Source organism: Moschus berezovskii, chromosome 7, assembly GCF_049115385.1.
Source record: "Moschus berezovskii isolate FMDL1 chromosome 7, NW_MosBer_1.0, whole genome shotgun sequence".
NCBI classification, from domain to species: domain Eukaryota; kingdom Metazoa; phylum Chordata; class Mammalia; order Artiodactyla; family Moschidae; genus Moschus; species Moschus berezovskii.
Genome location: NC_142466.1, coordinates 64,297,422 through 64,324,917, shown reverse-complemented (window position 1 = coordinate 64,324,917; position 27,496 = coordinate 64,297,422).

Below are 27,496 nucleotides of genomic sequence, written 5' to 3'. Positions count from 1 at the left end.
GGAGAAGACTCTTGAGAGTCCCTTGGACTGCAGGGAGATCCAACCAGTCCATCCTAAAGGAGATCAGTCCTGAATATTCATTGGAAGGACTGATGCTGAAGCTGAAAGTCAATACTTTGGCCACCTGATGTGAAGATCTGACTCATTTGAAAAGACCCTGATGCTGGGAAGGATTAAAGGCGGGAGGAGAGGGGAACGACAGAGGATGAGATGGTTGGAAGACATCACCGACTTGATGGATATGCGTTTGAGAAAGTTCCAGGTGTTGGTGATGGACAGGGAAGCCTGGCCTCCTTCAGTCAATAGGGTTGCAAAGAGTTGGACATAACTGAGTGAGTGAACTGAACTGAATCTTAGCTCATATGGTCTCTTACCTCTGCCTCAGGGCTTTCCTGTTTACTAAACATGGACAATTACTTCTGAGAGGCAGCAAGAGTTAATACCTAGTATAGCGAAAACTTTGATGGAAGTTAGTAGGAAATTACTTCCCTTTTCCTTTTCCTCATTATCTGTGTGCTCAAAGAATGGTCCTGAGATTTATTCTATACATATGTTCTCTCAGAGGAAGCCCTCAGGAAATCAAGCAATTGATTGAATTTGTTGGCAGCCACCTGATAACACATTCTCTTAATCTTCCCCTCTTCATTCCTGCTTCACTCTCTGTGTGTCTTTTCTTCTGCTCCCTGGTACTGCAGTCTCTAATTACACATTAACACTTAAAGCTATTTCTCTTGTTCTATTTTCTGGGGAACGTTGGCCCAGACACATAATAACATTATTACTTAATTAAGAGACCCATGTGAAATATAATAAAATATGAGATAAGCATTTCTAGTTGAATATGGATATAATAAATTATGCTTAGTTTACTGCAATGACTCACTTTTCGAATTTAATTTCCACTTCCTCTTTTCACTACTGCACACTCAAAGGGACTCTGGTCATCGGTCTTCTAACAGGTGTGTTCTGGGGAATCTGTGATCAATAAATAGCTTTTAATTACTTCTGAGTTGTTTTAATAGAAACTTCAGTGATGCATAATATGGAGGTGAAACTGATTTTTATCTCCCCTCAGAATTACGAAGCTGACTGCAAACTACTTTATAATATCTTTGGATCTTTGAAATAGTTATGTGAGGTAAGCAGGAAATCAGGTTTATTTATCTTTCATAGGACTCTAACTGGGGTTCAGGGAGATAAGGAGACTTACCTCAAAGGTCACAGAGGAAATCATTGTCAGAACTAGAATTGTTGGTTTAACAAAATTTTATTATTTCCCGTATGATCTCCTTACATCAAGAGTTTACAGACCCTGGATCTTTTAAATATCTTTTAAATAGCCATAGCATCTACGGCTAGCATTTCTGACAGTCTGATATTTCAATTTTGTTACTTGTTCAGAAGTTTTCTAGTTTATATGATGTAATGGAAAATATATAATATGTAACAATGTGAACTTGAATGAATCAATTCTATAAAAGAAGCAAGTTACATTTCATCTTTATATATCTTATGCCTTTTTTGCTCTTACTTATTATTATGATATTGTTATTCTCAGCTCTTTTGAACATTTATTTATTGAGATATAGTTGATGTACGGTTTTATGTGTTACAGGTATACAGAATATTGTCCTTCACAATTTTTAAGGTTATACTCCATTCATGGTTATTTTAAAATATTGGCTATATTCCTTGTGTTGTACAATATATCTTGTAGCTTATTTACTGCATACACAACAGTTTATACCTCTTTATCCCCTACTCTTTCTTGCCCCTCCTCCATTCGTCTTCCCTTTGGTTGTCACTAGTTTGTTCTCTGGAGAAGGCAATGGCACCCCACTCCGGTCCTCTTGCCTGGAAAATCCCATGGATGGAGCAGCCTGGTAGGCTGCAGTCCATGGGGTCTCTGCGAGTCAGACATGACTGAGCGGCTTCACTTTCACACGTTGGAGAAGGAAATGGCAACCCACTCCAGTGTTCTTGCCTGGAGAATTCCAGGGACGGGGGAGCCTGGTGGGCTGCCATCTATGGGGTCGCACAGAGTCAGAAACAACTGAAGTGACTTAGCAGCAGCAGCAGCAGTTTGTTCTCTGCATCTGTGTCCCATGTCTTTTTATAAATGCTTATTATTTATTCTGAGTATGTTTCACTTGTTTATTAAAAAATACATTATACCAAGCTCTTTGCTTCTCTCCTCCAGTTTTTATACATCCTCATTAAAGCTCTCACCGGAGCAAACTGTGAGATTGGCTGTTTCTACAAATAAAAGGAAATGTTTCTGTTCTGTTTATTGAGAGTAGTCTTATACTGCTATCAATTCAGTTCAGTTCAGTTCAGTTCAGTCGCTCAGTCGAGTCCAACTCTTTGCGACCCCATGAATCATAGCACGCCAGGCCTCTCTGTCCATCACCAACTCCCGGAGTTCACTCAAACTCATGTCCATCGAGTCAGTGATGCCATCCAGCCATCTCATTCTCTGTCGTCCCCGTCTCCTCCCACCCCCAATCCTTCCTAGCATCATACTCTTTTCCAGTGAGTCAACTCGTCGCATGAGGTGGCCAAAGTTGGAGTTTCAGCTTTAGCATCAGTCCTTCCAATGAACACCCAGGATTGATCTCCTTTAGAATGGACTGGTTGGATCTCCTTGCAGTCCAAGGGACTCTCAAGAGTCTTCTCCAGCACCACAGTTCAAAAGCATCAATTCTTTGGCGATCAGCTTTCTTCACAGTCCAACTCTCACATCCATACATGACCACGGGAAAAACCATAGCCTTGACTAGACGGACCTTTGTTGGCAAAGTAATGTACTGCTATAGGGGGATTTATATCCATAGCTCTCATATATACTAATAAGATATGTAAGCATAGATAATCAGTATATGAAAAGCAAGCACATTATATCTAAAGAATGTAATAAGCATATTGTGTTATAAATAACTGGTACAATTCTGTTTTTACATACCTGGACTAATCTTTGTACTGTAAAAATTAAGTAGAATTTTAAAATACAAAATACTTTAAAAGTTGTGACAAGCTAAGTTATATAAAGGTACAGTATTTCTTTACTATAATATGTCTCACATTTTTCTCTTTTCAATAGTTGGTGTCTATTTTTCACCATGAGATTTCTCAAATGATGGTTGAGGCATCAAATGAGTAATAATTAGCTACTGCTTAGGTATCAACAAATCCTACTTCAATATTTTCTGTATGTACAATAAAGGGGAAACTGAAAATTTTTTTTCTGTATGTCAACATTCTCACTCCTCATACTTCATTAAATCAAGATGAAATAAATCTCTGAAGACTGAAGTACAAATTTTAGAGCTGTATTGATTTAACCTTCCCTTTGTAAATATTTCATAGTTCTATAATGTGCAAATGCAGTCACACACAGAACAAAGAATTGCACTTTTTTGTTAGTATGCAGAGGGAGTAACTGACAGCTTTTATTATGCCATTTAAGAAATAATACACATGAAAATGTGGAAGGATATTTTGTTATTATTACGGGATGTCAAGAATTGATGAAACATTGTTTATAAAGGAAGAAATATGTAGAGAATATTTTAAATGTGCCATTTTTCACATGTAAATCCATTTACCTTTTATAACTTAAAATTTCTTTCTTATTATTTTTTTCAAGTTATTTATTGGTTCTTTTCATATGAGGGCCTTTTTTCTTGTCAGTTTTTGTCTCTCCCTCATTGACACTGGGAAGAAACTCGGAATTTAAATATGTGGTATTATGGAAACTTCTTCTATATCAGCACACTGTGAAGTCACAGGGATATAAAAATAAATATATTTCATTGAAGGATCCATTAAGGAAGAAGTAACCTTTCTCATCTAAGGGTTGGGAGTAAGGCTGTAAAAATGACAAATATATTATATTACTGCTTAATGTTTTCTCTTTTTAAGCTTTATATAAAAATAAAGTTGTATTCAACCCAGAAGATTTTAGTGAATGCTGATATATCAAGACATAACAGAATTCATTGTCTGCTGCCATAGAAATGACATCAAAAAAAGAAGGGCTATTTGCTATTTTAATCTGGACTTTGCTAAGAAAGCAGAGAAAATTGATCTAATGGTGAATAAGAGACTAGTATCATGAGCTATCAGTTTGACCTACTTTATTAGACAAATTTTGCACACATGTACACACACATACACAAACAAATATTTTAGTAAAATATTGTTACATACTTATAGACCAGCAACTTGGTGCCCTGAAACAAAAATTCAGTCTACATCAAGGCAGACTGCATTCAGAAGTCTATTGATGAAACTTATGACATGGTAAAGAGAGTTTTGGCTAAACAGGGGCCAGAGCTTTTCATTAGAGGACAAACTTTAATCAGTACAGATAGACTTCTCAATATTAACTCTGTGCTGACTTATAAAATTTTCCCATGAAAATAATAATACAGATATATAAAAGAAAGGGTTCAGTTCAGTTGCTCAGTCATGTCCAACTCTTTGCGACCCCATGAATCACAGTACGCCAGGCCTCCCTGTCGTCCATCACCAACTCCCGGAGTTCACTCAAACTCATGTCCATCGAGTCGGTGATCATCCAGCCATCTCATTCTCTGTTGTCCCCGACTCCTCCCACCCCCAATCCCTTCCAGAATCAGAGTCTTTTCCAGTGAGTCAACTCGTCTCATGAGGTGGCCAAAGTATTGGAGTTTCAGCTTTAGCATCAGTCCTTCCAATGAACACCCAGGATTGATCTCCTTTAGAATGGCCTGGTTGGATCTCCTTGCAGTCCAAGGAACTCTCAAGAATCTTCTCCAGCACCACAGTTCAAAAGCATCAATTCTTCGGCGATCAGCTTTCTTAATAGTCCAACTCTCACATCCATACATGACCACTGGAAAAACCATAGCCTTGACTAGACGGACCTTTGTTGGCAAAGTAATGTCTCTGTTTTTTAATATACTATCTAGGTTGGTCATAACTTTCCTTCCAAGGAGTAAGCGTCTTTTAATTTCATGGCTGCAATCAGCATCTGCAGTGATTTTGGAGCCCAAAAAAATAAAGTCAGACACTGTTTCCACTGTTTCCTCATCTATTTCCCATGAAATGATGGGACCAGATCCCATGATCTTTGTTTTCTGAAGGGTAGCTATATTCAATCTTTTGGATTTATTCTGGATGGCTATTGTATTGGTAGGGTGTGTTATGTGTTGTATGTGTGAGCATTCACATATATTTGAAAGTGTAGGGGCTTCCCAGGTGGCACAGTGGTAAAGAATGCTAATGCAGGAGACATAAGAGACGTGGTTCTATCCCTGGGTTGGGAAGATTCCCTGGAGTAGGAAATGGCAACTTATATTCTTTCCTGGAAAATTCCATGGATAGAGGAGCCTGCAGACCATAGTCCATGGGGTCACAAAGAGTCAGTCAGGACTAGAATGACTAAGCAGTTGATACTGCTCCTTGTGATCTCACTTTAAGTTGGTTTTATTTTCTTGGAGAAAGGTTGAGCTTTAACATTGCTGATTTTTTTTTCTTCTTAGCATTTTCTGTGTAGATTTCCTATTGCCCATTCAAATTTTAGCATAGGGAAAAAAGTAGGCTACTCATCCCTCTAAGGCTGCTCTTTTGTCAGTGAATACGTGTATAAGAAATCTTGTTATTTGGGAATCATAGCTATTTTGTTATGTTGCTGCTGCTACTGCTACCTGCTGCTGCTGCTGCTAAGTCACTTCAGTCGTGTCCGACTCTGTGTGACCCCATAGACGGAAGCCCACCAGGCTCCCCCATCCCTGGGATTCTCCAGGCAAGAACACTGGAGTGGGTTGCCATTTCCTTCTCCAATGTGTGAAAGTGAAAAGTGAAAGTGAAGTCACTCAGTCGTGTCCGACCCTTAGCGACCCCACGGACTGCAGCCCACCAGGCTCCTCCATCCATGGGATTTTCCAGGCAAGAGTACTGGAGTGGCTTGCCATTGCCTTCTCCGAAAGCCTCCTTTTTCCTAATTATTTTCAATTCTTTTTCCCCATGCCTATTTCTAGGGCAAATCTTGCCTATCTATTCTCCAAACCTACTATAATCTGAAATGTAGTTATATATTTCATTCCACGAGTATTTATTGATCACTTGCCAGATATACACCTGCAGTGTAAGTTTGGGTGTAGAAAGCCCTCTATCTCTAGGACAATCGACTTTACTTATCTGCCCCCTTACTAAGTTTTAAAAAGTGTCCAGGCATGATGGAGTCACTTCTTAGTATATGTAAATTACTTTACTTGGAGGATAAAAATAAATATTCCATTGAAAGAGCTATCAAATAGTCTTTCTCATCTAAGAGTTTAAAGGTTTTTTTTATTTGTTTATGTTTGTTTTTGGTTTTTGCCTCCTCCCTCCCCAGAGCCACCCTCCCTGGAGCCTCCTGACTTTCTTAGGAAACCTCAACTGGCTAAGCACTCACTCTCCACCAAGTTCCAGAGGCCAGGGTATGTAAAGGACCCTCTAGGCTCATGTCTGCCCTGTGGGTTTAGGGAAGGGCCTAGGTTGGTTTTCTAGTCACAGTGTCTTTTGGTGGCCCCAGCAGAGCAGAAGACAGGAGGTGAGGGCAGCACCTGACTCCAGAAGGCCCAGGCCAGCATGGGACCAAGGCCGCACAGGGTGTCAGGCCCTGATGGAGAGCTGCTGGGGCCAGGGGGAAGGAGAGGGTGACTTCTTATCTGAGTGCCACAAAGGCTCTGTGACTGCTGTGAGTCTGGTTAGGTAGGGGTAAATTTAGACCAATCAAGGGTGAGAAAATAGGCTCAGAGAAAGGACTGGAGCAGTCCGGGAAGGCGCCACTCACTAATGAAGCTGACTTCCTGGGGCACCACCCTTCTCAGTGTTTCCCAGGCTAAGTTCTAGAGCAGAGCCCTTCTCCTTCCCCACAAGCACCCCTAGTTTCACCCTGTGAGATATTTCCTAACCTGTAAACTGCCTTATGCTTGCTCCCCAGCCCCTCTAGTGAATGGGGATTATTCCCCGCCCTCATTCCTAGTGAGCACCAGGGTAGCAGGGCCCAGGTGGCACTGGCCTCCCGGAAACTGTCCACAGCCTAGAGCCTAAGGGTTCTGTTGTCCCTTTTGGAGTGGAGGGGGAGACTGGTCTACCCCAGCCCTGACATGCTGCTCCATGAGTTGGTCCTCTCTAGGAACTGGCTGCCCAGACAACCCCCACCCCCACCCCCCGGCTGGAAGACATTTATCTAGAAAGAGAGGGAGACAAAGCAAGCAAAGGGAACAGAACATGTGTTACATATCTGTTTATTTCATTTATTCAGCACTCAGGATAAACAAATGCTTATTGGATGCTTCTTTGTACGAGACAATATATAGTCATTTGAGAACTGGTAAGTGTGAACAAAACAGAAAAAAATCCCCCTCAAGGAGCTTACATTCTACTAGGGGAAGTAGGCAACAAGCAATAAAGATATAAATAAAAAAGTAATTTTTATGATATGGTTAGAAAGTTGTAACCCCTGTGGGGGGAAAAATAGGTCAGGGTAAGTAAGATCAGGAGTGCTTGTGGGCAGCAGCAGTTAAGGGATGATCATGGGATGATCAGCATAGACCTCCTTGGGAAGGTATTCTGAGCTGAATCTTGATAGAGGTGAGAGCTAGCCCAGCAGATATTTGGGAAAGGACTCTCCAGGCCAGAGAAACATCCAGAGAAAATTGGAAACCACACAAAGGTGGTCAGTGCTACTATGGAGATATTGAATGAAGTAAGGGTGCGTGCGTGCTCAGTTGCTCAATCAAGCCTAATTCTTTGTGACCCTATGGACTGTAGCCTGCCAGGCTCCTCTGTCCATAGGATTTTTCAGGCAAGAATACTGGAGCAATTACCATTTCCTTCTCCAGGGATCTTCCCAACCCAGCAACGGTACCCTCATCTATTATCCCTCCTGTTGACAGGCAGGTTCTTTACCACTGAGCCACCAAGTAAGGAAATTTTTGGTGGGTCATTATTTAGGGCCATTGACTGATGTACACTTGAAAGGAATGATATGGCTACTGTGTGGAAAATAGACCATCACAGAGGAAGAGGAGAAGTAGTGTGGGAGGAAGGAGGCTTGCATGTCCAAGTGGGAGGAGATGGTGATTCAGACTCGGGTGATAGAAGAGAAAATAGTTAGAAGTGATCAATTTTCTGAAAATTTTGAACATATCTAAGTTTTAGACAGTTGTGTGTAAAAGAAAATGAGAAGCTAAAGATGATGTCACAGTTTTGACATAAACAATGGTAATAACAGAATCACTGTCAAAGAATGCAAAGGAGCAGGTTTGAGTAGGGTAAGATCAGGAGTTCAGTCTCAGACAATCAAGTGGGGAAGTAAAGAAATCAGTTTGATGAGTCTAGACTGCTAGAGGAAGCTCTGGACTAGAGATACCACTTTATGAGTCATTAGCATACAGAAAACACTGAAAGGCAGTCAAATTGGATAAGCTCACCCGTTGAAGTGTGTTGACGGAGAACAAGAAATGATATGAGATGTTGAATTACTCTAACGGTAGGAGAAACGCTGGGCTGGATGAAGCACAAGCTGGAATCAAGATTGCCGGGAGAAATATCAATAACCTCAGATATGCAGATGACACCACCCTTATGGCAGAAAGTGAAGAGGAAATAAAAAAGCCTCTTGATGAAAGTGAAAGAGGAGAGTGAAAAAGTTGACTTAAAGCTCAACATTCAGAAAACAAAGATCATGGCATCCAGTCCCATCACTTCATGGCAAATAAATGGAGAAAAAGTGGAAATAGAGGCAGATTTTATTTTTGGGGGCTCCAAAATCACTGCAGATGGTGACTGCAGCCATGAAATAAAAAGACGCTTACTCCTTGGAAGAAAAGTTATGACCAACCTAGACAGCATATTAAAAAGCAGAGACATTACTTTGCCAACAAAGGTCTGTCTAGTCAAGGTATGTTTTTACCAATAGTCATGTGAGGATGTGAGATTTGGACTATAAAGAAAGCTGAGTGCCGAAGAACTGATGCTTTTGAACTGTGGTGTTGGAGAAGACTCTTGAGAGTCCCTTGGACTGCAAGGAGATCCAACCAGTCCATCCTAAAGGAGATCAGTCCTGAATGTTCATTGGAAGGACTGATGTTGAAGCTGAAACTCCAATACTTTGGCCACTTGATGTGAAGAACTGACTCGTTGGAAAAGACCATGATGTTGGAAAAGATTGAAGGCAGGAGGAGAAGGGGACGACAGAGGATGAGATGGTTGGATGGCATCACCGACTCAATGGACATGAGTTTGAGTGAACTCCGGGAGTTGGTGATGGACAGGGAGGCCTGGCGTGCTGCGATTCATGGGGTTGCAAAGAGGCAGACACGACTGAGCAGCTGAACTGAACTGAACTGAACTGAACAGTAGGAGGCTGAGGGGAAGGTGGAGAAGGTGAACACATGAAAAACCAAGATAGTATTTTGTCCTGGAAGACAAATTAAGTCTATCAAGGAAGAAGGAGTGACCAACTCTGGTAAATGCTGATAGGTCAAAGGAGGAGGGGACTGAGAATTAACAATCAGAAATTGGCAGGGAGGGCTTCAGATAAAAGCCTTTAAGTAAATTCCTTTCCTTCACAAGACAAATACTAGAATATTTCAAGAGACAATGAGTCTGTAATAATTAAGAACGAATCTTTAGAATCAGATTGATATGGACCTGGGTCCCAGCTCTGCCTCAGGTTAGTTTCTGACTTTGGGATAGTAAGTCCTTCCTGAACATCAGTCTCCTCCTGTGTAAAAATTAGTAGTAATATATACTTCATAAAGTGGTTGCAGGAATTAAATATTTAACTGCTGATCTTCTTCCTGATATTTGCTTGCATGCTAAGTCTCTTCAGTTGTGTCCGACTCTTTGTGACCCTGTGGATTGTACCCTGTCAGGCTCCTCTATCCATGGGGATTCTCCAGGCATGAAAACTGTAGTGGGTTGCCATGCCCTTCTCTCAGGGATCTTCCCAACCCAGGGATTGAACCTGTGTCTCTTATGTCTCCTGCATTAGCAGGTGGGTTCTTTACGAGCAGCACCACATGAAAAGTGCTCCTGATATTTGATGAGTGATAATAAATGGGAGTTATGATTATTATAAGTATGGTTATAGTTATTATTAAACCTAGTAGTCAAGGCCACCTTAAATGTGGTTCTAATTCACCTATTCAGCCCAGTTGTTCACCATGTTCCCATATTTCAGTCCAAAGTTACCTCTCATCATCCTCAGAATATTTGTAATGCTTTCTCTTTTCCCTTGTTAGCCCAAGTGTTTTCCTCAGGTTAGAATACCTCCCACCCATCTCTGCCTATCAGGACCCCTCATATTCTTCAAACTCTCACTCAGGTCCTGTTCTCCTCTGGAATGCTTCCTTTATCACTTCAGTCAGATGCAGTTTTAATCTTCTTGGAATTCATTTAACTCTAATAACTGCACTATCAATATATCTCTAGTACATACCACACCAAGAATATGAATCTGTTTACATGATCTATTTCCTTGAACTACAGTGTGGGTTCTAAGAGGTTAGGGATGTCTGTCCCACCTTAAAGGTACAACAGTCCTTTGGTGTTGGTAGACAGTTGATGTTACTTCTTTGGAACTGTTTCGTAGCTGGACTCTTCTCCACTTTTGAGGGCTAATCTTTAGATCCACAAAGAACCCTTGAAAATTATGAAGCCTTTTAAAGATGATGTTCAAATGGTCAAAAAATTGCTCTGAGAACTTGAGCAGTAATTCTACTTTTCAAGAAAATAAAAGGATGATCTTTAGGACCAAATGAGAAAGTATATCTAAAATATCTGAAAGATGCCCAACACAGAAGAACACTAAAAGCAATAATTTACTAATATTATCCACAAAAGCACATTTTGTATTCAACTTTATGTCGCTGCTGTTGCTGCTGCTAAGTCACTTCAGTCGTGTCCGACTCTGTGTGACCCCATAGACGGCAGCCCCCCAGGCTCCCCCGATCCTGGGATTCTCCAGGCAAGAACACTGTAAATGTAGGTATTTCAGACTCATATTTAAGTATATTAGTGTTCTTGTACATGCTAGATACTGTGCTAGGTGCATTCTTAGGTATTACCATATGTGATTCCTGTCATAAAACAATCTTATAGCTGAATTTTTTTGTTTTTTAATAAATGAGCAATTCAGGTTTGAACGATTTAGCACTTTGTCTAATGTCACATATTTAATTCTCCAGATTCCAAGTTTAATGTTCTTTCATATGTATTGGCAATAATTATAATATCAGTATTTATTAAGCACTGAATCTACATAATGTATTATACTCAATCATATAAGCTAGAAGAAGCACAAGCTGGAATCAAGATTGCCAGGAGAAATGTCAATAACCTCAGATATGCAGATAACACTACCCTTATGGCAGAAAGTGAAGAGGAACTCAAAAGCCTCTTGATGAAAGTGAAAGAGGAGAGTGAAAAGGTTGGCTTGAAGCTCAACATTCAGAAAACAAAGATCATGGCATCTGGTCCCATCATTTCATGGGAAATAGATGGAAAAACAGTCAGACTTTATTTTTGGGGTCTCCAAGATCACTGCAGATGCTGATTGCAGCCATGAAATTAAAAGACGCTTACTCCTTGGAAGGAAAGTTATGACCAACCTTGATAATATATTAAAAAGCAGAGACATTACTTTGCCAACAAAGGTCCGTCTAGTCAAGGCTATGGTTTTCCTGTGGTCATGTATGGATGTGAGAGTTGGACTGTGAAGAAAGCTGATCGCCGAAGAATTGATGCTTTTGAACTGTGGTGCTGGAGAAGACTCTTGAGAGTCCCTTGGACTGCAAGGAGATCCAACCAGTCCATTCTAAGGGAGATCGATCCTGGCTGTTCATTGGAAGGACTGATGCTAAAGCTGAAATTCCAATACTTTGGCCACCTCATGCGACGAGTTGACTCACTGGAAAAGACTCTGATGCTGGGAAAGTTTGGGGGCGGGAGGAGAAGGGGATGACAGAGAATGAGATGGCTGGATGGCATCACCGACTCTGTGGACATGAGTTTGAGTGAACTCTGGGAGTTGGTGATGGACAGGGAGGCCTGGCGTGCTGTGATTCATGGGGTCGTGGAGAGTTGGACACAACTGAGCGACTGAACTGAACTGATAGGACACCATTTAATTCTCATGATATACCTATGAGGAAGCTGCCAAAGATTCAGTCAGGATTCAAGGAAGTCGGACAATTTTCCCAGGTTCCCTCAGGTAAGGGTTGTAGAACAAGGATTTAAATCCAGATTGGTCTGATTCTGAAGTCAGTGGTTTTCCTACTCTTTACACTATCCATTGTTTTGGAGGCTTATCACTACCAAATGAGAGTTAGTTTGAGTGGGAGACGCACGCATATTTTGCCTCAATGTGACAACATTGTAGACTGTTCCTTAAATGTCACTGGCCAGAAAACAATGGCTGGAGATCTCTCATTTGGTTTTTAATTGAACGGTTCATGAAACTCCTGAAATGTCTTCTTCATTTTTGACTCCAAGTCCTTCCTCTCTTTGCCCGAGTAATTTCACACATTGTTCAAGCCTTGGAATAGCTGAAACCTCTTCTGGGAAGACTTTCCTTTTATTTCCTGTCTAAGTAGTGCTGTGTTTGACAAGTGTTCTCATGGTGCTCTGGACTAATCTGTATCCCCCACCAATCACAATGCTATTCCTCTCTTCCCCTCCCCCAAAGTAGGTCTTTAACATTCATAGTCACCACAGAGCTGCGAACATGGAAAATGCTCAAAAAGTTTTGCTATTCTCAGTAGTATATTTCACTGTTTCCTTATTGTCAGTGATTCATTCTTCAGCAAAAACAAATTTTTTTCTCAGTTACTGATAGCATTTCTCCCCTACTTCCCACTCTGAAGTGGTTTTCCTCCTCCTATATTTTGGGAGCAAGAACTTCATTTTATTTAAGAATTTTTGCCAGATCATTCTGGATTTTACATATTATTTCCTTGTTCTTAGGCCACCGTTACCTCCGTTCTTTCCAGATTTGGCAAGTGATATTTTCTCTGAAACTGAATTTTGTTCCTTTTCACTTTTGTCTGAATTTTAGCTTTAGTATTTGAGTGGTCTTTTTAAAAATTTTTTTTAATTAGCTAGAGATCATTTCTATGAAGACCTACATACAAGACCTTCTAGAACTAACAACCAAAAAACATGTCCTTTTCACTATAGAGAACTGGAATAAAAAAGTAGGAAGTTAAGAGATACCTGGAGTAACAGCAAATTTGGGCTTGGAGTACAAAATGAAACAGGGCAAAGGCTAACAGTTTTGCCAGGGAAACGTACTGGTCATAGCAAACACCCTCTTCCAACAACACAAAAGAAGACTCTAAACATGGACATTACCAGATGGTCAATACCAAAATCAGATTGATTATATTCTTTGTAGCCAAAGATGGAGAAGCTCTATACAGTCAGCAAAAACAAGACCGGGAGCTGACTCTGGTGCAGATCATGAACTCCTTGTTGCCAAATTCAGACTTAAATTGAAGAAAGTAGGGAAAACCACTAGACCATTCAGGTATGACCTATATAAAATCCCTTACGATCATACAGTGGAAGTGACAAATATATTCAAGGGATTATATCTAATAGACATAGTGCCTGAAGAACTATGGACAGAGGTTCATGACATTGTACAGGAGGCAGTGATCATAGCATCCCCAAGCAAAAAAATGAAAAAAAAGCAAAAAGGCAAAGTGGTTGTCTGAGGAGGTCTTAGAAATAGCTGAGGAAAGAAGAGAAGCTAAAGGCAAAGCAGAAAAGGAAAGATATACCATTTGAATGCAAAGTTCCAAAGAACAGCAGGGAGAGATGAGAACGCCTTCCTCAGTGAATAGTGCAAAGAAATAGAAGAAAGCAATGGAATGGGAAAGACTAGAGATCTCTTCAAAAAAATCAGAGATACCAAGTGAAAATTTCATGCAAAGTTGGGCACAATAAAGGACAGAAATTATATGGACCTAACAAAAGCAGAAGATATTAAGAAGAAGTGGCAACAATGCACATAAGAACTATGTAAAAAAAGATCTTCATGACCCAAATAAACACGGTGGTGTGATCACTCACCTAGAGCCAGACATCCTGGAATGGGAAGTCAAGTGGGCCTTAGGAAGCATCACTATGAACAAAGCTAGTGGAGGTGATGGAATTCCAGTTGAGCTATTTCAAATCCTGAAAGATGATGCTGTGAAAGTGCTGCACTCAATATGACAGCAAATTTGGAAACCTCACCAGTGGCCACAGGACTGGAAAAGGTCAGTTATCATTCCAATCCCAAATAAATGCAATGCCAAAGAATGTTCAAACTACCATACAATTGCACTCATCTCACATGCCAGTGAAGTAATGCTTAAAATTCTTCAAGCCGACTTCCAATGATGTGAACCATGAACTTCCAGATGTTCCAGCTGGATTTAGAAAAGACAGATGAAAGAGAGATCAAATTGCCAACATCTACTTGGCAGAAAAACATCTAGAAAATTGTAGAAAACCTGTAGAAAAATATCTACTTCTGTTTTATTTCCTATGCCAAAGCCTTTGACTGTGTGGATCACAGCAAACTGTGGAAAATTCTTAGAGATAGAAATACAGATGACCTTACCTGCATCCTGAGAAAACTGTATGCAGATCAAGAAGGAACAGTTATAACTAGATATGGAACGACAGATGGGTTCCAAATTGGGAAAGCAATACATCAAGGCTGTATATTGTCACCCTGATTATTTAACTTATATGCAGAATACATCATGAGAAATGCTGGGCTGGATGAAGCACAAGCTGGAATCAAGATTGCTCGGAGAAATATCAATAATTCCAGATATGAAGATGACACCACCCTTATGGCAGAAAGTGAAGAAGAACTAAAGAGCTTCCTGATGACAGTGAACGAGGAGAGTGAAAAAGCTGGCTTAAAGCTCAACATTCAGAAAACTGAGACCATGGCATCTGGTCCAATCACTTCACGGCAAATAGATGGGAAACAATGAAAACAGTGAGAGACTTTATTTTTGTGGGCTCCCAAATCACTGCAGGTGGTGACTGCATGAAAGTAAAAGACGCTTGCTCCTTGGAAAAAAGCAATGATCAACCTAGGCTGATAGAGTGACTGATGAACTCTGGACGGAGGTTCGTGACATTGTACAGGAGACAGGGACCAAGACCATCCCCATGGAAAAGAAATGCAAAGAAGCAAAATGGCTGTCTGAGGAGGCCTTCCAAATAGCTGTGAAAAGAAGAGAAGCAAAAAGCAAAGGAGAAAAGGAAAGATATAAGCATCTGAATGCAGAGTTCCAAAGAATAGCTAGGAGAGATAAGAAAGCCTTCCTCAGCGATCAATGCAAAGAAATAGCGGAAAACAACAGAATAGGAAAAACAAGAGATCTTTTCAAGAAAATTAGAGATATCAAGGGAACATTTCATGCAAAGATGGGCTCGATAAAGGACAGAAATGGTAGGGACCTAACAGAAGCAGAAGATATTAAGAAGAGGTGGCAAGAATACACAGAAGAACTGTACAAAAAAGAACTTCACGACGAAGATAATCATGATGGCGTGATCACTCACCTGGACATCTTGGAATGTGAAGTCAAGTGGGCCTTAGAGAGCATCACTACGAACAAAGCTAGTGGAGGTGATGGAATTCCAATTGAGCTATTTCAAATCCTGAAAGATGATGCTGTGAAAGTGCTGCACTCAATATGCCAGCAAATTTGGAAAACTCAGCAGTGGCCACAGGACTGGGAAAGGTCAGTCTTCATTCCAATCCCAAAGAAAGGGAATGCCAAAGAATGTTCAAACTACCACACAATTGAACTCATCTCACACGCTAGTAAAGTCATGCTCAAAACTCTCCAAGCCAGGCTTCAGCAATATGTGAACTGTGAACTTCCAGATGTTCAAGCAGGTTTTAGAAAAGGCAGAGGCACCAGAGATCAAATTGCCAACATCCGCTGGATCATGGAGAAAGCAAGAGAGTTCCAGAAAAACATCTATTTCTGCTTCATTGACTATGCCAAAGCCTTTGACTGTGTCGATCACAATAAACTGTGGAACATTCTGAAAGAGATGGGAATACCAGACCACCTGACCTGCCTCTTGAGAAACCTGTATGCAGGTCAGGAAGCAACAGTCAGAACTGTACATGGAACAACAGACTGTTTCCAGATAGGAAAAGGAGTACGTCAAGGTTGTATATTGTCACCCTGTTTATTTAACTTCTATGCAGAGTACATCATGAGGAACGCTGGGCTGGAAGAAGCACAAGCTGGAATCAAGATTGCCGGGAGAAATATCAATAACCTCAGATATGCAGATGACACCACCCTTATGGCAGAAAGTGAAGAGGAACTCAAAGGCCTCTTGATGAAAGTGAAAGAGGAGAGTGAAAAGGTGACTTGAAGCTCAACATTCAGAAAATGAAGATCATGGCATCTGGTCCCATCACTTCATGGGAAATAGATGGGGAAACAGTGGAAACAGTGTCAGACTTTATTTTTTGGGGCTCCAAAATCACTGCAGATGCTGATTGCAGCCATGAAATTAAAAGACGCTTACTCCTTGGAAAGAAAGTTATGACCAACCTAGATAGCATATTAAAAAGCAGAGACATTACTTTGCCAACAAAGGTCCATCTAGTCAAGGCTATGGTTTTTCCAGTGGTCATGTCTGGATGTGACAGTTGGATTGTGAAGAAAGCTGATCGCCAAAGAATTGATGGTTTTGAACTGTGGTGCTGGAGAAGACTCTTGAGAGTCCCTTGGACTGAAAGGAGATCCAACCAGTCCATTCTAAAGGAGATCAATCCTGGCTGTTCATTGGAAGGACTGATGCTAAAGCTGAAACTCCAATACTTTGGCCACCTCATGCGACGAGTTGACTCACTGGAAAAGACTCTGATGCTGGGAGGGATTGGGGGTGGGAGGAGACTGGGACGACAGAGAATGAGATGGCTGGATGGCATCACCGACTCTGTGGACATGAGTTTGAGTGAACTCTGGGAGTTGGTGATGGACAGGGAGGCCTGACGTGCTGTGATTCATGGGGTCGCAAAGAGTGGACACAACTGAGCAACTGAACTGAACTGAACCTAGGCAGCATATTTAAAAGCAGAGACATTGCCAATAAAGTTCCATCTAGTCAAAGGTATGGTTTTCCAGTAGTCATGTATGGATGTGAGAGTTGGACTCTAAAGAAAGCTGAGTGCTAAATAACTGATGTCTTTGAACTGTCGTGTTGGAGATGACTCTTGAGAATCCCTTGGACAGCAACGAGGTCTAACCAGCATCCTAAATGAAATCAGTCCTGAATATTCATTGAAAGGACTGATGTTGAAGCTGAAACTCCATTACTTTGGCCACCTGATGTAAAGAACTGACTCATTGGAAAAGACCTTGACTCTCGGGAAGATTGAAGGGCAAGGAGAAGGGGATGACAGAGGAAGAGATGGTTGGATCTCACCAACTCACCGACTTAATGGACATGAGTTTGAGCAAGCTCCAGGAGTTGTTGATGGACAGGGAAGCTTCTCCCAGGAAACTGCAGTCCATGGGGTCACAGTGACTTGGACATAACTGAGTGAGTGAACTTAACTGAAAGATCATGTTCCAAACATTCATGAATAAAATGATACGTAAATAGAAAATCACACACACTAATGCTGTGACATTCCAAATTTCCTCTGACTCAGAGGTGTGGACAGGGTCAGGATGCTTTCTATACTGCATCACGTGGATTATGATTTTCTCGTTCACCACCCTAACTAGACTGGCCAAATCTGAGATATGCTCTGGATGAATAGAGAATAACTCTTACTGATGTAGTTTCAGTCATCTTTCCAGACTCTCTTACCCTGTGATTAGATGCTACAGAAACAAGAATTGGAATTAGCCAGTGGATGTAGATACCATGGTGAAAGACCTAGCATATACTTGGGACATGGCACATTACTTTAGGGAAGACCTCCACTTTATTATTATGAGAAGCACATAAGAAGTGCTATAGCATGTTGATGGTTGACCAGGGGGTACTCTTCTGTCAAATCCGGTTTTAAATTCTATTTCTGCAATTTGTTAGAAGTTACTATCTTGGACACGTCAATCAATATCCCTGAAGTCCAATTTATTAATATTCAACTATAAAATCATACTCCATTAAGATTTGACAGGATATGTATGATTACAGTGTCTGCATGCAACAGGCACTAAATAAACAATGATTATACACATTTGTGTTACATAGAGGTTTACAAAGCATGTTTACAGAAAATAAATTTGTGGGAAAGATAAGCTCTATCATCACTACATGCCCTAGGAACCTCATCATTTTTGGTCTCCCTGTCTCCTCTTTAGACCTTGTTCATAGCAAGAGATGGTTTTATATTCACATTTTTATCCATGGTACATAGTAAACCATTAGTATTTTTAAGCTGAGCTTTAGAGAGGTTCAGTGGCCATTTTAAGGTCTCTCAGCAAGAAGGGTGTCTGTCAATATGGGATGCACAGAATTCATCAAGTCCAATCAGCTTTCTGCTCTGCTTTTCCAATGGTGGCATGTCTGGTAGTAATATCACGACCATTGGTGGTCCAGACCCTAAGGAAGTTTGCTTATTTTTATATATTATTTTTAGCTAAAAGTTTCCATTCTTTTAGCTCTGAGAGTTGAATTAAATATGAGATCTTAATATGGGAATAAGAAGTAAGGAAGAAGCCATTAAAGGCTATAAAGTCTACAGTGCTTTTGTACAGGTAGTTCCTCCTGTAGAGTAAAGACTGCAGTTGGATTGGCATTTTAGCTTTGGGTCTTTTTTCTAAGGCATAATTACTGAACTGGACACACTTTGTAAATTGGCTATGAGAGGGACAATGCAAGCCTTTTGTTTATGTACTTTGAGGTCAAAAGAAGTTCTTTAGATCTCATTTTAATTGTTCTTATCTCTAGACAGATCCTTCCCATTAATTGGTGTATGCTTTCCCTCCTTCAGTGAATATCTGTTGAGAAATATAAATGTTAAATGACTCACTTTCATCTGAGGGAACATTTCCCACATTGTAGAATGAAGCATCTTAAATAATGATCAACAGCTTTTTTGTTTTTTCCTAATAGATAATCAAAACCAGACTTTGAGTAACTTGGCATTCTTGAAAACCACTGCATTCCTTGATGAGTCTGTTTCACAACTCCCCAATTAGTGTGAATCCATTAAAAAGATCCAGAGAGAATATTGTGGTTCAAAATGAAAGAAGCTGAAGCATAAAGTCGGATACAATCTAAATAATATATAAAGACTCTGAACTACCTGAAAGATACAATATACAAACTATTGTCAGAGTATGGTTTTGGGTCTTTACAGTTAAATTTTTAATCCATTTTTACCTTTTTTGTATGCTAGGAGGGATTGGGGGTGGGAGGAGACGGGAAGGACAGAGAATGAGATCGCTGGATGGCATCACCGGCTCGATGGACATGAGTTTGAGGGAACTCTGGGAGTTGGTGATGGACAGGGAGGCCTGGGGTGCTGTGATTCATGGGGTCGCAAAGAGTCGGACACGACTGAGTGATTGAACTGAACTGAACTGATGATATGTAATCTATTAAAGTAGCAAATCACCATATTGTACATGTGAAACTAATATTATATGTCAACTATACTTCAATTTAAAACAATGACTGTATATATAATATGAGGTTTGTGTGCAGCTCAGGGAAGACTGATGACGAATTCTGAAATTATGATTTAGTCAAAGGCTGGCAAATAGGTTTTCACTTGTGAATCAGGCTTCCTTTGTGGCTCAGTCAGTAAAGAATCTTCCTGCAGTGCAGGAGATCGGGTTCAATCCCAGGGTCGGGAAGATGCCCTGGGGAAGGAAATGGCAACCCACTCCAGTATTCTTGCTTGGAAAATCCCATGGACAGAGAAGAGTCTGCTGGGCTATAGTCCATGGGGTCACAAGAGTTGGACACGACTTAGTGACTAAACCACCACCTCCTTGTGAATCACCTCAGAATAAAAATTCTCAGGGGTATTTTTTTTTTAAAGCAGTTAAAGCTGCTTCTCTCTTCACGAGGAAGAGTGCTACAGGTTCACAGCAGTGTTATACAATGAGTGTAGAGGAGGAGTGACAGCATCCATCCTTCCACTTTGCCTCTCTGAACCTAGACAAAGGCTCAGGTTCGTTCTGGAAAGAACGTGAATCTATTTCACTACTCTCATAATTTTTCTAAATATGTTCTGGATATCTCCTCAGATACTTCCAGATAATTTATCTTAACTCTTCTTTTTCGGATGAAATCTGGGGCAGACATTTGCATATGTTAACTAAGAAGGGGGTAGTTAAAGATGCTTCACGTTCTTGAGTTGTTGTCTCTTCTAGAGCTTGCTGACAACAGGAACAGACTTGGGCAGGTTTCTGTAGCTTTCTCTGCAGAAGACCCTTTTGGCATCTGATGAAACATAAAGCTCTTTCTGGTGCTGGGCATCTCCGAATGAAACACCAAATGCAAATATTACAGGATCGTTTATCAGAGTCTCTTTTTCATGAAATCACTGTCCTTGAGCTACCATAGAGAAATCATAAATTTTTTCTTTAGCGTAATTTCCCTCAGGTCATGTGTAACTATAGTTTATATCAGGAAGGCTCCAAATGGATCTCTTGTGTTTCACTGTGCTGCTATGGCTAATCTGTAAAAGAGGCTGTCTATCTAATAACTGTGCATAGCTGCTTCTGAAGAATCTTTCCAGAATCTGCTCCCAAACTTAATGGCTAAAATTCCAGTGCAAGACAAAGCTTGAAAACTCATTTACTTAGGAAGCTGACTCCCTATATGTCAATAAGTTGTGAACCAAAGTATTGAATTATCAGGTGCTTGTGATCAGGTGTGTGTGCATATAGTTGGAGATCTATCAGTGTTTGCATTCTTAATTTCCTTCTGTGACCTATAATAAATCTCTAAATGTACCAAAAAAGGTATGTCTAGTCAAAGCTACGGCTTTTCCAGTAGTCAAGTATGGATGTAAGAGTTGGACTATAAAGAAAGCTGAGTGCCAAAGAATCTATGCTTTCGAACTGTGGTGTTGGAGAAGATTCTTGAGAGTTCCTTGGACTACAAGGAGATCCAACCAGTCCATTCTAAAGGAGATCAGTCCTGAAAATTCATTGGAAGGACTGATGCTGAAGCTGAAACTCCAATACTTTGGCCACCTCATGTGAAGAACTGACACTTCTGAAAAGATCCTGATGCTGGGAAAGATTGAAGGCAGGAGGAGAAGGGGATGACAGAGGATGACATGGTTGGATGGCATTACCAACTCAGTGGACATGAGTTTGATTAAATTCTGGGAGTTGGTGATGGACAGGGAAGCCTGGTGTGCTGCAGTTCATGGAGTCGCAAAGAGTCTGACACGACTGAGTGACTGAACTGACTGAAATGTGTTACAAATCAGTCCTACCTTCCCTCCTTTCCTTTCTTCCATGTCCCTTCTGTCTCTCTCCTTTTCTCTTTCCTTCCTCTCTCCCTTCTTGTCAGTCTGTTAATAAAGAAATGTACAATAAATATCATTTGGTTTAAAATGGTAATGTAGCATAGACGATACTTGCCCTCTAAGAACTTACTCCTCTGTTGAGGGACTTTTGACTGAATACTATAAGAAATTTATAAAACATTGGCATCGGATATATATTATTTCAAAATTATGTGCATAAAGCCTTATTAAGTGGTCTTGAGCATGTTTTCATGAAGGCATCTGTGATCCATTCTTGCTTTTTGCCTGGTTTTTGCATTTACAGCTAATAACATGAAAAAATAAATGAATGCCAGGAAATAAGCACTCTTTCCCCCTGTATTTTTGTAAGTTTTCTCCCTATTTGGTTCTTTTGATTCAAGTTAACCTCAAAATCATTATAGTGATCAGTTCCAAATAAAGTTCTGTTGACACTTGACAGACACAATAGATGCAGCAGATGAACTGAAGCCTGACTTAGAGCGTAAGAAACTGTGTTAAACACTTCCTCCCTTGCCACCGCATGTGTGTCAGCCTCCTGGTAATTTTGAAGATGAACTTAGCTGAATGTACTAGACAAAGAGATTTCCCCCCCCCCTTTCTCAGGATTAAAGTATTTGGTTTTAACAAGAACTTCAGAATTAATCTTCGCATGCTTCCTTATCTTTTCTTGCTCCACTGAGCTTTTTAAACACAAATGCCCTGAAGCAGCACACCACGCATCTTAACACACTGGAGGCTCCGAACATGACAATCACAGGGTTGTCTTTACCATCAACTATCAGAAAGAAATCACGGGCCTCTGTTTCTTTCTTGCACTCGGTGGGGAAAAACCACCCCCTCAGTGCTCCTCCCCTCACGTCTGCCTTGCCTGATTCCCCACATCTTGCTTCTCCATCAGCAGGACTGTGGGCATTGTATTCAGCTTGTAGCATCTAGTGGTTAACCAGTTGAAACATGACTTATTCTAATTGCTTGGGAACAAAACAATAAAAAGCCTCCTACAGAACCAGACTCCAGAAGTGGATCTCCTGGCCTTTTGTACCAGGAATGAAAAAAATCAACAGAGGTGCTCATAGCAAAGGATTCACTCCCCTTCTCCACCCTGTAGCAAGAAACAGTGGTGCTATTTAGTATTCAGCTTTATTTTACAAAGTTCTGGGAAATGAAGAATGACTCCATCACTACCCTCGCCCAACACACACCCAATTTAAAGCAAGAAGAAAGTCTAATTAGATGCATATATTTTATAAATCAGACAATAGAGAATAATAGGGCCATTTTGGAAGAGGGGCATTTTTGAAGAATAATTGTCAGATGATAAAATGTGTTATAATGACTCCTCTACATGATAAGAGGCTCTCAGCAGTTCTCCAAGGTGAAATTTGCAACAACAACAAAAAAATAATTGTTCAGGTCTGACACTCCTTTCCTAACACTAATATAGAATTAGCTTTAGGTTGTGCCCCTGGATGCTCTTCCTCCAATAAGATATCTTTCAGTTCAGTTCAGTTCAGTCGCTCAGTCATGTCCAACTCTTTGCGACCCCATGAACCACAGCACTCCAGGCCTCCCTGTCCATCACCAATTCCCGGAGTTCACTCAAACTCATGTCCATCGAGTCGGTGATGCCATCCAGCCATCTCATTCTCTGTCGTCCCCTTCTTCCACCCCCAATCCTTCCCAGCATCAGAGTCTTTTCCAGTGAGTCAACTCGTCGCATGAGGTGGCCAAAGTATTGGAGTTTCAGCTTTAGCATCAGTCCTTCCAATGAACACCCAGGATTGATCTCCTTTAGTTAGCTGGTCTCTAAGTTCATAAATGCTAACATCTAGAGCCTCATCTCAATTTTTCCAGTTCTCTCTTTGGTAGGCAGAATTCTAAAAATACTCCCCAAGATTCTGCACTCTTAATTCCTGGAACTTGTGTATATGATAAGAGATCATTCCTATAATTGTTGTTTAGTCGCTAAGTCGTGTCTGACTCTGTTGTGACTCCATGGACTGTAGCCCTCCAGGTTCCTCTGTCCATGGGATTTCCCAGGCAAGAATATTGGAGTGAGTAAGCATTCCCTTTTCCAGGGGATTTTTCTATGATTATGCTGTATGGAACAGTTGACCTTGAGATAGGGAGATTATCCAGGTAGAATTCATCTAATTATTTAGAATTCCTTTAAAAAAAAGAGAGGTTTTTCCAGTGGATAAGGAAATGAGAAGTCACAGAGATTTGATGCTGTCTTGTTGATTTGAATATGGAGGGTACACATGCCAATGACTACAGCAGCCTTTAGGGAGCTGAGTTGCCTCTGCTGTGTCCTGTATCCGCTACCCCCACCCCTCACCTAGGCTGTTTGCCAGCTAGGAAAGGGATACCTTATCCATAAGGAGTTGAATTCTGTCAATATCTTTAATGAGCTTGGAAACAAATATTTTTCAAGAAGCTTCACTTTGTCACCCATTTTGGTGACACCTTGATTTTGGCCTTGTGAGACTCTGAAGATAGAACCCAGTTGCACCTGCTTGGATTTCCCACCTCTCAAACTGTAACCTAATAAAAGGACATTATTTTAAGCTGCCAAGTTGGTGGTAATTTGTTACACAGCACATGAATATATCCTTCCTTCCTTGTAGACACTCCCACCTTACTGGAAATAAACTGGAGCTGAAAAACAAGAATTTTAAATTCATTGGAACTTTTATTCCTTTAGGTGCTTGAGTTTAATTAATGATTTTGGGAATTAAAATATGCAAGCTATGATAGTCTCATTGATGAATGCCCATCATTGTCTTATCAAACATTCAAAGGTAAATTCAGTAACATTTAAGATAGAATAATAGGAGCTTTTATTTGCTGAGTAGAAAAGAAAGCCTGTCTCATAAACACAATGTGCTTCTTTTTGTACCTAATAAGAACTGACAGGAATGAGAGAGAGTTAGACTGTTGGCCTTAGTGAGACTAAAATGTTAATATAAATCACAGCCATTTACTTAATCAACATTAAAGATTATGTACACATTTAGAGGAATTTTGTTTTACAGTAATACATTTTGCTACATCATTTAATATTTAATTCACTTGGATTTATCTTCAGGGAAATAGTGACATATTTAGCATAAATTCTGACTTTTCCATATGATAAAATGTGAATGTTTTATGGAAAGACATCCAATAAAATAGGCTTTATTGGATGGGTACATTTAAGTTCAGCAGTAGAGCAAAGGAACATGCTATAATCATATAAAGTCTTGGTAAGAGCATAACTTTAAATTCGTTTTAAATCTGGGTATGAACTTTCGTATTTAATTTTAAAATGTGAATAATTAGACTTATTTATGTATATACATAAAGGGAATTCCAGAAAGACATCTACCTCTGTTTCATCAGCTACGCTAAAGCCTTTGACTGTGTGGATCATAACAAACTGTGGAAAGCTCTTAAAGAGATGAGAACAGCAGACCATCTTACCTGTCTCCTTAGAAACCTGTATGCAGGTCAAAAAGCAACAGTTAGAAAGAACCCTGTATGAAACAACTGATTAGTTCAAGACTGAGAAATGAGTACAACAGGGCTGTCTCCTTTCACCCTGTTTGTTAACCTATACACTGAGCACATCATGAGAAATGCTGGGCTAGATGAGTTACAAGCTGGAATCAAGATAGGCAGAAGAAATGTCAATAACCTCAGATATGCAGATGATACCACTCTAATGGCAGAATGTGAAGAGGAACTAAAGAGCCTCTTGATGAGGGTGAAGGAGGAAAGTGAAACAGCTGGCTTAAAAAAGACTAAGGTCATGGCATCCTATCCCATTACTTCATGGCAAATAGAAGAGGAAAAGGTGGAGGTAGTGATGGATTTCCTCTTCTTGGGTTAAAAAATCACTGTGGATGGTGACTGCAGCCATGAAATCAGAAGGTGTTTGTTTCTTGGCAGGAAAGCTATGACAAACCTAGACAGTGTGTTGAAAAGTAGAGACATCACTCTGCCAACAAAGGTTCGTATAGTCAAGGCTATGGTCTTCCCAGTGGTCATGTATAGTTGTAGACCTGGACCATAAAGACAAAGAATTGATGCCTTCAAACTGTGATGCTGGAGAAGACTCCTGAAAGTCCCTTGGATAGCAAGGAGATCAAACCAATCAATCTTAAGGGAAACCAACCCTGAATACTCACTGGAAGGATTGATGCTGAAGCTCAAGTATTTTGATCATCTGGTGCGAACAGCTGACTCATTGGATGCTGATGCTGGGAAAGACTGAGAGCAGAAGAAGAGGGCATCAGAGGTTGTGATGGCTGGATGGCATCACTGATGCAATGGACATGAACTTGGGCAAACTTCGGGAAATAGTGAGGGACAGTGAGGCCTGGCGTGCTGCACTTCATGGCGTCGCAGAGTTGGACGTGACTGGGTGAGTGAACAACAACAGTGGATATATATGTATATAGACACTTCTGTACAAGAAGCTTGTCTGAGTAATGGATGTTTAGAGAATATGTTCTAATTGAGTTTTCTGTTTAACTGGTGTTTTATTTTGCCCATGATAATTGAAAATCTTAAGTATACTATTCTGCTTTCTTGTCTAAATAATTATACTATTCTGAAAATGAACATATTTTGAGCTCTTACAGGTTCAGACTTATTATTAAATCAAGGGTTGATGTCAACAACTTGAAATCATATGTTAAGATATTTGTTTTTAGAGTAAATTTATATATATTTATCTGAACTTTTTCATAAAATATAGAGTAGTGAAGAGTTATGTGAACTTTGATTTTGATTCCACTTGATTGAGGGTGTGTGTGGGTATGTGCATAAATAATTGGTATGTTTACAATCCATAAAACTGTAGAAAATAAGAATACAAAATGTAAAATATAAAAATCATGCATGATCTTCCTCACTGTTTATCTGTTAGGGTATGTTCTCTCAGCTTTTTATTTATGCAGTAATGTTAATTAAATGTAATTATATTGAATATACTAAACCAACTATTAATTAAACTATTAATTATACCAAATAGTTAATTTAATTAAATATTATATTTAATATAATAAGTATAGAATGGTTATGCCAATACCTAAGTTTAAAGAAATATTTGCAATGTGGTCCATATATAGGATAGAGGAAGAGACCAGTCTTTGAGAAAGAGAGGGGTGATGGAAAGGGTAGAGTGTTAGAACTTGAAATATAAATATAGGCTACCTCTTTCTAATGGAAAAGAGAAGTGACACAGAGTAATGGGTAATTTAGGAGGTGTTTATATTAGTCTTGGAATGTTGTCAGAGAGGCAAATATACACACATACTCAGACACATATATATCCCCCCTGGACCTGGGTGGGTGGTAGTAAGGAAACACTAGGTTACTGAGAATAAACCGCAAATTCCATCATTGATGAGTAATTGAGGGTGACTCTTTTCTCAACAATGCACAATCTGTTCGAGTCCTTGACATTCAAAGAAACCAGTGTTGCTGCACACAGAGGGAAATTTTCTAGTATACTGAGGGATGTCTTTTCTTTCCCTATTAGTTAAATCATACAATTTTAGAACTGAAAAGAATCGTAGAAATGTTTTAATGATAACTCATTTAATGAAGGCAGATAATAAAATCCAGGGAAGTAAATTGACATGCCAAGAATCATTAAAACTTTTTAATAATGGTCAAGAACTCATGTCCCTTAATTTTCAGTCTACCACCTTTCTCAACTGTCCAGTGAAATCAATTAACAAACATTTATTGTACACATTCTGTGTTCAGGAAGATATTTAAATATAGTGATAATAAAAGACATTTATTGCAGTGTCTCTGTCATCAAAGCACTTACATGTATGAATCATAATAAAACAAAACCATATGTTATTAAGATAATAACCATGTGAATTTGACTGAGAACAATAAAAGATACTATGAAAAAGAAAGCACTGGGCTGGAGTCATTAGAAAATATTTTTCT